At 48.2% G+C, this 11,042-nt stretch overlaps 1 long non-coding RNA gene across 1 annotated transcript; it reads left to right on the forward strand.

Annotated features, from left to right (window-relative positions):
• Positions 1–2,610: 2,610 nt before the first annotated feature.
• LOC102155992 lies at positions 2,611–9,430 on the forward strand. Its single transcript, XR_005352979.1, has 3 exons — positions 2,611–2,696; positions 7,718–7,966; positions 8,655–9,430. It is a non-coding gene; the product is annotated as an uncharacterized LOC102155992 (long non-coding RNA).
• The last annotated feature ends 1,612 nt before the right edge of the window (positions 9,431–11,042 follow it).

The raw sequence follows: 11,042 nt of genomic DNA on the forward strand, positions 1-11,042 counted from the left end.
GATGGCAAACACTCTACTGCTTTCCCTGGCTCGGCCTGCTGTGTACATGCTCCCTGAGAAACACAACAGAAGACAAATATTTTTTCAAAAATTTTTTTCAAAACTATGATGATTATAGATGTGACTTTATACTCAAGCTAGAATGGTAATTAAGTGCTATTCTTTTTAAATGTCTTTTTTTTTTTTAAACTGCACCAGTTACCATGTGACTGTTCTCATAGAGGGAATGATAATGCGATATTAATGAAGCTAAAATCACAAGTACACGTTGAGATTCGAGGTTTCTATCAGGGATCAGCATGGGTGCCACGAAAGCTCCCAGGGGTTTGTTGGACGGCTGTCGGGGGTGCGACTCCTCCCATTGCCCCTCTCTCTCCCGGGATATACCAGCTGGGGTGGCTGTGGGACGGCGGCCGGGAAACACGTGGATGTGCACTTGGAAATGGACTGACTCATTTACCCGCTTTGAGCAAAACTTGCTGACACATATCAATCATGTCTTATCCTTTGGCTTTTAGATCAAGAGTATTGGCTGTTGATTGCCTCTGTCCTTACTGCTTGGATACGGTCATTCGCCAGACCTCCCAGTGGGCTTGAGGAAAGGACCACACAACACTGACTGGGGGAAGCCTTCTTCAGGTCCCTTCCCATCAGCCTGTGCAAGGAGCCCACAGCCCCTAGTGATGGTGGCGGCTCCTTGGCACCAGTGTGCACAGTTCCTACATTCTATCCTGCTCGGTGCTGATGATCACATGGGGAACGTGAGCATCTGGAGCCGGAGCTCGGGGCTCAGGGTGAAAGAAGGTGCATGATTCTGCTGTGACCTCAGCCCAGGCCAGTCCCCCAGGAGCCCCTCCTAAAGGTCCTCTGCCCATGACTGCACGTCCACCCAACCGATGCATGGACCATGTGTCTGTTAGACATCTCTCAGATGCACGAAGCATCCACCCACTCAGCCTGTTTCATAGGCTCTGTAAGGGGCTTGTCAACTCCTATGAATTCATCCATGAAGACACTTAGAATGGTGTCTGACTTCGGTGTTACCTGGATGCCATAGTCACCTCATCACCAGACCTGTTGTCGTCTGGATGGAGCAGAGCTCAGAAAGTAGACCCTGCCATCTGAAGGCTACTGCCAGCCTGAGACATTTCCCCTTTTTTCCTCCATCAAAATGATCACAGACGCTCATTGCATTTTCCATCATCTGCTTTGGAGATCCCAACATATACCCAATAAACTCCAGTTGTTTTTGGAGACCCAGTGCAGCATGTGAGAAAGATGCCTATTGATGACATGCTGGGTCTGGTCGAAGCTGGAAGCTCAGGAGGTGATGTGTGAACCTAGGGGGGTTTTCAGTTGTGCTGCTGTGGGTGTTGGGTTGCGTGCTCTCCTGAACAAGATATAGGAAATAAAGGTCAAATTTTGGGCTGACGAGCTTGCTTCCATGTAGGAGACTCCCTGGCAGAGATTGACGGCATTCCAGGGCCAGGCATGGCTCCCAGCACAGGTGGAATCAGCGCATAACTAGGGGTGTGACTCCAGACTCTTCCCAGCTGGAAGATCAAAGTCTTCTGTGTCCTTTATGAGTTTTGTGATTCTTGCTTCATTACACCTCAAGTTCAACTGCGCAGAGACGCCAACAAACATGTGTGTTCGGAAAGAGTAGATGAATCATATGGACCTATCGTGTTTATGAACTTTTGTTTCCTAATTCGTTCAAGCCAATAGCCTAGTGAGGACCTGTCAATAAACTTGGACAGTTTACCCGGTAGTAGGCTCTAAGTGCCGTCTACGGTGCTCAGAGCTGCCCGCCAATCACCCGCACCATGGGCCGTCCGTTTTCCATGAACACTTGGCCTCATGCAAGCCATATGGTGCATGTGTCCAGCTCATCATGTCCACATTCGTTTGAAGGTATCCCCTCCGCTAAGGGCCACCCCTGGGGCAAGAGGTCAGGACCTTTCTTTCTACGGGTCCTGGCTCACCCCACCCAAGGCGTTGGTCATGCTCAGGTGCCATTTGCAGGAAAAACAGAAGATGAAGGTGATGCATGTGAGCTCAGTGTAAGTGACCTTGGTTGACACGGTCTGTGTGGGTGCTGTGCCAGGTTCCTAGCGCTGCCGTGGCAAAGCCCCACAAACCAGGTGGCTTTTACCATAGTTCTGGAGGCCAGACTCCTGGAGCCGAGGTGTGAGCCGGCCATGCTCCCTCTGAAATAGGTAGGGGAGGCCTCTCCTTGTCTCTTCCCACTTTGGGCAGTTTCTGGTGATCCTTGGCATTCATTCCTTGGCATGCAACCGTGGCTCCAGCCTCAGATGGTGTGCTCTCTCTGTGTCTCTGTCTCCTTCATCTTTTTTTTTTTAATAATTTATTTATTCATGAGAGATACAGAGAGAAAGGAAGAGACACAGGTAGAGGGAAAAGCAGGCTCCCTGCAGGGGAGCCCGATGCAGGACTCAATCCCGAGGCCCCAGGATCACATCCTGGGCCACCAATGAGCCACCTAGGTGTCCTTCTCTATCGTCTTATGAGGACACTGATGCTATTGGATCGGGGCCCATCCTACCCCATTATGACCTCACCTTCACTGGTTACATCAGCAATGACCCCATTTCCAAATAAGGTCACATCCTGAGGCACCGGGAGTCAGAACTTCATGGTCTTTTCTTCAGGGGACACAATTTAACCCATTACAGGTAGGAGAAGAGGAAAGTAGCTCTGAGAAGTGGCTCACACATTTGGCCAAGCAAAGCCTCCCCCACACCCCACAACCGCCCTGGTATTGTTTCTGAGGTGTTGTAGCTAAGTGTCTGGACAGGACAGTCATGGCTTGATGTGCATGGCTTAGCAAACGGGGTTACAGAAAGAGTAGGACATCCTTTTCCAGGGAAAGGAGACGGAATAATGAGAGGTACATTGGGACTGGCGTGTGTTTGAAAAGCAGGATGACATAAGAGGAATATTTTGGAAAATAAAAAGAGGCACCTTCTAGGAAGAGGAGATGTGGGGAGAGGAATGGGGAGTGGGGCCGGGAGCTGAGTGTGAGCCCTTGCTAGGACGGGCCGTGGGAAGGTCAAGTGCACCTGACGCCACCATCTTCAGTGTCCTAGCAGCGCTGAACGAGGGCCCTGCTCACCCGGGGTCCCCACTTCTGTGTCCAGGCCCGGGGGTGCGCACGTCTGGGGTCCCCTCTGCCTCTGCTCTGTGGCTCCCGACCCGCAGCGTGCTGAGCCCAGAAGGTGCCCCAGCTTCCGGGCTTGCTTCAGCGCGGGGGCTCGGCCTCCCGCCTCTCCTCTCCTCCCTCCGACCTGGCGCTTCCTGTAGCTGCTGGCCGTCCCGCGGCTTCGGCGTCTAACCCAGGAACTCCCTGCCAGCACCCGGTGCCCTGATCTGCCTCGGGGGAGGCCGTGGCCGCGGTGCTTGGCGACTGGGTGCTGGGGCCGGCTCCCCGCAGGGCAGGGGGCTCCCCGCTCCGAGCGCAGACCCGGCTCTCACCACAGCCATGGCCCTGACCCTGGACGCCGGCGCTGGGGACCCGCGGCTCCACGGGCAGGACTCCACAGGGCTGGCCCCCGCCGGCTGCCTCCGCGTCCCGGCCTCTGTGGCTCTTGTGATCACTGTCACCTCCCGTTGGTGGTAGGTTTTCTTCTTTCCCAGAGAAGGATCTACTCAAACCTATAAATCAGGGGTGCTCAGTGGCTCCAGCGGTTACACATCCAAATTGTGGTTTCGGCTCAGGTCATGATCTCAGGGTCACAAGATCGAGCCCCGAGTCAGGCTCCTCACTGGACTCTCGCTCTCCTCCAAAAACAAAAACACAAACAACCCGCCCCCGAAATATATAAATTGGACTGTTCCATCCTTATTGCCCAATTATGGAAAATCTTGTGTGACATGTTTGATTTGGCAGCAAAAAAAAAAAAAAAATCCCTCTGAGTATCAAGGCATTATTTCTTTTTACCGTATAATCCTTCCCATGTAATCCAAAGATTTCCTTATAATTGTCAGAGGGAAAGTATGAATGATGTTATTTCCTTTTATCTGCCGGCACAACAGAAGACAAAAGGATTTTTTTCCTTCCCTCTTAGGAAAGCACAAGTGTCTGTAGATTATCTTTTGGGAGATGTTTGGATCGTTTTCATGGCTCCTTAGTTTTCATACGTTGAAATAGTGTTCCCCAGCCCCCTCACCTTTGTATATATACATATACGTATGAGACTGTTTATAGGTAGACACTTGAAGCTGTATCTACAATTGCCATCATTAGTATCAGGCACTTCATAAATATCCCTTTAAGATGCTATTTGATACCTTCCGTACTCTTGGAGGAAACAGACTGGGTACTGCAGTTTCCAAAGCAGCTAAATGTATTACAATAAATTTGCTTTCTCTGTGCTGTGGAATTGGAAACCTATAAGATGTTGAATAAGAAAACTGATACCACTGCTTATCTGTCCAAAAGCCAGTGGTGTTAGGAAGCCCAGTAATTGAAAAATGGATAGCATTGATATTTGAACCTTTTTATATAACCTTTGAAGTGTAAGCCTTTTGGGGAATAAATTGCTTTTTGTAACAAGAACAATGTCAGATCCCATATTTAGAAATCGTGCACTTAATTCATTTTCAGGCAGAGAAACTCATGTTGTCTTGTTGGGAAAAACATTGCAAAATGGATTAAGCTTCACCCTGGAGAGATGATAACCTAATATAAATAACTGCAGGCTGATCTTTATTAGTTACAGAGCAAATATTGCCAAATAGGACAGGCGACCTTCAATGGTGATTGATCTAGGATAAGTCATCGGCAACATTGTCTTTGGAGAATAACTTTGGGGCATTTTGGGATCTTTAGTCTGTTCTTATTTAAGAGGACGCTATGAAGCTAATGCCGGGGAAGAGTAAGTTCATCTTATTTAACGGTAAGGATTAGAGCTCACGCCGGGCAGAGTAACGACATCTGATTCTGGGGTGGGCAGACGGCTCGATGTTTGTTGACCTGATCACAATGGTGGGAGCCAGGTACCCTGATGAAGCCTCTCAGGTTTTGGGGAGCCCACCCCAGCTCTGTGTTTGAACAGTCCCGCCCTAATGAATCATTTGGTGTGTGTGATGTGGGGCCGCTGGACGGTCACCAGCCAGGGCATTCTCCGAAGCTCAGACCACGAAAGAGGTGGGATCGCATGGGTTATTTCTGTATGGTACACACAGACACAGTCCATCCATTCCAAGAGGAGGGAGGAGGACTCAGGGATTGTTCGATATTGGAAAAAAAAATTAGGAAGAGAGAATGATCACTCACTGTGGATGTCTGCCTGGTTGTCAGTTTTCAGGAGACAGTGTCATCCAATGGGCAGCTACGTTACTCTGTTTTCGGCTCAATCTCGTCCTTGGAACATCTGTTTAGCATGTATATTTCTATATTTCAAAAGTGTTGGTCATGACTTCCAATGCCTCAGTCTCATCCACCCAAGACAACTGGACAAAAACGACGCCTCCCTGCAGACCTCGATGCCCACCCTGCGAGGGGAGCCACATCCCATGCATATCTCAGAGTGAGAGTCGGAGGTGGGGGGAACGGCGGTGTGGAAAGTCCTGCAGCATTTCTAAAGACACTACGTTTCTGAGACCATGATAAATGCTTTTCCTCCTAAAACTCTTCCTTCTGGTGCCTTTTCACCAGATGACCCCAAGGTGGAGAGATGGCTGGGCTCGTCTTGGTCCGTCCACCCCGACGGTGGGTGGGGTTGGGTCGATCTGGGTTGTGCACTCCTCTTGTTTGTTAAGAAGCGGGGAGGTGAGGTCCTTCAGGGGACTCCCAGGGAGCCACCTCCCCAGTCTACCCTGGGGCCGATCCGTCAGCAATGCCCTTGCTGCGCGCTATGTGCAGGGAGAGCCTGCAGGCCTGTGTATGGGGTGTGGGCAGGCGCGGGTCCCATATTTCTGAGACCTAAGCAGGTAGTATTCAGGTAAACTAATAAGGCGATTAAAAAAATAAATGATCTCTTTCTCTATTACTAATGAAAAGTGAGAGTCATCGCGGAGCACCAATTGCTTTAGGGTGAAGTTTAGTCATTTTCTAAAAGTAAACTTTTTATTTTGGAATAATTTTAGATGTGCAGAAAAAATTGCACAGCAAGTACACAGTCCCCTATTATTAACATCTCGTATCAGGGTAGTATATCCGCCAGGGTTAGAGACCCAATACTGGCATGTTATTACTAACTTAAGTTCATACTCGGTTCAGGGTTCCATAGTTCTTATCTGAGACTTTTTTTCCTGTCCCAGGATCTTACCCAGGACCCTGCATCACTTCTGGTCGTCATGTCTCCTTGGGCGCCTCTGGGCCATGGCAGTTTCTCAGATATTGCTTATTTTTGAAGGCCTTGATAGTTTGGGGGAGGACTGGCCAGGCAGCTCCTAGGATGGTCTTCTATTGGGATTTCCCGGTGCTTTTCTCAGTTGAGACTAGGGCTACGGGTTTGGGAAGCAGGACCACAGAGGTAAGCTGATACCTCCAACACATCATGTCATACACTGCCAACATGACCGTCCAGTGTTGGAATTGACCATCATCCCCCGGCCAAGGCATGTATGACCTCGCAGAGTCTCCCTGTCCCCATCCATGCTGTGTTCTTTGGAAAGAAGTCATGTGCAGCTCACACTTACGGAGGGACGACGTTGCTCCCTGCCTCCTTGAGGACAGAGTGTCTCCACAGGTTATTTGGAATTCTTCTGCACAGGAAATTTGTCCGTTGTCTCCATTCAGCTACTTGTTTGATTATTTATGTCTGGATGGACTCAGGGATATTTATTGTTTTAATGATGAAAAATTGGAATATGTGGGTGGCTCAGTGGTTGAGCATCTGCCTTCCGCTCAGGGCGTAACCTGAGGTCCTGGGATCGAATCCCAAATCGGGCTCCCCGCAGGCAGACTGCTTCTCTCTCTGTATGTGTCTCTGCCTCTCTCTGTGTCTCTCATGAATAAATAAATAAAATCTTTTAAAAAAAATGACAAAAAATTAAAAACAAACATCTAAATGCAGGCACCTGGCCATGGGCTGAGCTCTGAGGGTGTACAAGTCTGTCGTAGTCATTCAGCAGCTGTGAGGATGGGCAAGTTGGTTGATTTGAAACTTGGCTGCCTTGTCTCAAAAATGGAAATAATAGTGGTACCAAGTTCATAGGGCTGTTCTGAGGTTTGGATGAGTTGAAGCCTGTTTAGCACATGGGGCAGTGGCTGGCACAGAACAGGTGCTCAACAAAATGCAAGCCCACTTACCTGCCCTGTCTCAGCCCCTCTCCTGCCATCGGGGAATCCTGCTCTCCATTGGAAGGTGGGTGTCAGCAGATTCCATCCCCTGGGTCTTGCCAGTCAACTTCCAGTGAGGGTTACCATGAGGAGATGCCAGCAGGATGCCCAAAGGCAGGAAGAGGAGTGGCTTCTTGCCTGCCACCCCCATGGGCAGGGTTTGGTGGTGGCCGTGGCTGCACGTGGTGGTGGGACTCCAGAGGCCACTGTGAGGTGGGGGTGGCGGCCTGTTTTGTGGGCCCAGTGGTCAGAGGCTGCACCTCTTCTGGGGACAAGAAGCTGGCTGCTGCCGGGACTCTGGCAACAGGTGCATGCAGGGTCCCATGCAGGCACCAGCATCCCTTTTCCCGAGCCTGGCCAGTCTCTGTGCCTCCCTCATCCCGCATCTTCTCTCTTTGTCCCTTGCAGGCATTCTCTGTCCCGTGGCCAGAGAAGTGCTTGAGCCCTGCCTGAGGAAGCACCACCGCTGTTACCTTTGGCTTCATTGTCACTGCTAGTAAATGACAAAAGGAGAGAAGCCACGTCTGCATCTGCCCTTTTATGTCGCCGCCCCACACGCCTGCTCACCCACCTGGCGGATGGTGGGCACAGGCGTCTCCAGGGAGAGATAGTGTCTCTGAATACTTTGTCCCCAGATGAGAAGTCATCCAGCAAGATGTAAGTGGCAGGGACGTGGAAGGGGACAGATTCATTGTCCCTTTCATGGCTACATGCTAGTTTTCCTATAACGCTGTAGGCCCCGGTATTTACGGGGCCGGGGTGAACCTACTGCTCTCTCTGCCTCCTGAGGCCATGGTGGGGTGAGACCTGCAGGCACCCGTGTCGGGGGTTGCCCCTCGGCTCGTCCAGCTTCTGCTGGGAACCATCCCTGCCCGGAGGCGGGAAGAGACTTCGCCCGGCAGCTGTTTCCAGGGCTGCCTGACAAATGCTGTGTGAAGGTCCTGCAAGAATAAAGAATGTGTCCTGATGCTGAAGAAGACACGCAGTGGGAGAGTCACCATGAGAACAGAGCTCATCTTTTTGAGTTTGGCAAAGATCCATTATGTTCCTTATATCTTTTTATAACTCTGAAATAAATCTCACTGAGGTCTTCCAGATGGTGCGGGGGATAAATTCTACGTGAACACTTTTCTCTGTGTGTTCCAGGCTATATTGGCAATCACGATCACAACCAGTTAAAACTTTAGTCAGTTTTTTTTTTTTTATTAGATTGTAGGATGCCAAAAAATGTTTGATTTTTAACTTAGTTGGGCCATTTGTTGAACTGCTCAAATGCATCCATTATTTTGCTCTCAATTCACAGCATTTGTGCCTCACAATGTCTCTTGGGGTTTTATTTTCATAGCAGGAGGAGGAAAGTGGTGCTGCAGCTTGGCAGGCTAGCCCGGTGCCCGCTTCCACACTGCCAGTGCGCCCTCGGTTCCACGTCTGCAGACGTGAGGAGGAAAGCTGCATACGCACCCCTCACACGCTGTCCTGACCCAGACTGGTTTCCAGACGCCAGCACCCACGGCACCCTGGACAGAGAGCCTGAGAGTGGAGCGCTGGCATTTCAAAGAGCCTCACCTCACTGCGTAGGAGGCTGCACACTTTCACAGGAACTCAAGACTGGAAGAATAATGCAATTAAGAAAAAGAAATGCACAGTAATGGGGAAAAAAAGGAAAATACAAAACAAAACTTAGGGACATGTTGGAGGCTTTCACCACCCTGTTAACTGCAAATACGAAATATTTCCTACTTAGCAATGCAGGGAGGTCAACTTTGTCCTCCCCTCCTTGACCCTTCTCTCCTCCCTCACTGTTTGAAGCTTATACAAAAGTACAGAAAATCACACAAGACACAACCAGCTCTGGCTTTATCACATCTGGATATTTTACTACAATTTTTTGGGAAGATTTCTCTTTCCTTATTTCTTTTTGGAAAGAAATAGAACAGGTACCTTCCTAGCCCCCCGTATGGCCTTCACAATTTTGTTCTCTTCCTCCCAGAGGCCTCTCTCCTGGAAGGGGGAGATTCTCGATCCCTGGCATGGTAGCTATGTATGTTCTTTATTATTTCCATAAGTGATGTAACAAACGTTTGTGTTGATACATTTTTATAAATGGGATCGTTCCATGTTTTTTCAGCAAACTGCTTTCATCATTTTATATTTAATTTTTTTATATTTACCAGGTTGATACACCTAGCTCCAGAACTTATCAATTTTCTGCCAGAATTTTTCCATTCTGCTCTGCATAAAAATTTATGTTGTTTTCTTTATTTAAAATCAGCTGCTCGTGGGGCACCTGGGGGGCTCCGTGGGTGAAGCGTCTGCCTTTGGCGTGGGTCGTGATCTCAGGTTCCTGGGATTGAGTCCGATGTCACACTCCCTGCTCAGTGGGGAGCCTGATTCTCCCTCTGCCCCTCCACCCTACTTTTGGTTTCTCTCTCTCTCTCTCAAATAAGTACATAAAATCTTGAAAATAAAATAAACTTGGCTGCATATAATGCTCTTATGAATGACTTATGTGGGCATCTTTTGCATGTGGGAGAGACCATCCGTAGGACACACAGCCAGCAGCCGCATCCCTGTTATATATCGAACAAGGCCAGGGACACACTGAATCCACAGTAAATAATGTCCAATGTCCTTTTAGAGGCTCTCTCACAGACATGCATCACCTGGGACTGTGAATAAACCTTACACACCTCTTCATTTGTTTGGATGTTGCAGGACTTCAAATAACATCGTGTTAAGAAATCTCTTTCATATCCTGCCCTGGATTTATTCCCAGCTGCTCAGTGATTGCAGATGTTATTGTAAATCAGATTTTTGAAGTTGTTTGCTTTGATTGTGTGAAGTTGATGTACAGAACTGCCTATTTCTAATAATTTATCTGTAGACTCTTGACCCCAAATGTCACAGTGTCTCAAAAATAACATTTTTTTTTCTTCAGTTTTTCCAATTCAGAAACCTTTGCTTTGTTTCTCCCAGGGAGCAGATTTACATCTTGAGAACACGCTGAAGTGGTCATAATGGGCAAGCTCATTTGTCCCTGGTTTCAAAGGGAATGCTTGGAATGCCTCACAATTAAGAATCTCCTTGGCTATAGGGATTTGATGGTTCAGATTTATCAGACTAAGGAACTCCCCACGAGTGTGCAGACTTTTCTTATTTTTTAATGATTAATTAATAAAAGGTTAAATTTTGTCAAATGTTCATTGACATGTCAGTAGGTAATTTTACATTTTTCCTCCTTTATCCGTTAAGGTAGTAAATTGTGTTAATAGAAGCTTTGATATCAAGCCATTCTTGCACCAAGACCTAACTTGATCATCATGTAAATTTTTATGCTAATTGGACTTGTTCCTGTTTTAATTCAGTTGTGTGCATCTCCACTGAGCAGCTGAGGTTGGTGTAGAATGTTCCTCTCTCACACTGCACTTGTCCCAGTTTGGTAGGAAGGCCCCACTCACCGTGACACATGAGGGAGGAGGACCTCTCGTCTCCTCATTGTCTGGAGGAGACTGTGTGAGTTCACATAATGCTTGGTGGGATTTTCTGTAAAGCTGTCTGAGTCTCTGGCTGTTTTTGGCTCTTGTGTTTGTTGCATGCGTTTGTTTTATTTTGGTGTTTTGCTGTTGTTTTTGTGGTGGATTTTTAATAGGTAATTCTATTTTTTGTAATTATTTTAAATCAAATCAAATTTTCTAATTGCTTTCAAACACCATGTGGTAAGTTACATTTTCTT

This window comes from Canis lupus, chromosome 1, assembly GCF_011100685.1.
Source record: "Canis lupus familiaris isolate Mischka breed German Shepherd chromosome 1, alternate assembly UU_Cfam_GSD_1.0, whole genome shotgun sequence".
In the NCBI taxonomy this organism is placed as follows: Eukaryota; Metazoa; Chordata; class Mammalia; order Carnivora; family Canidae; genus Canis; species Canis lupus.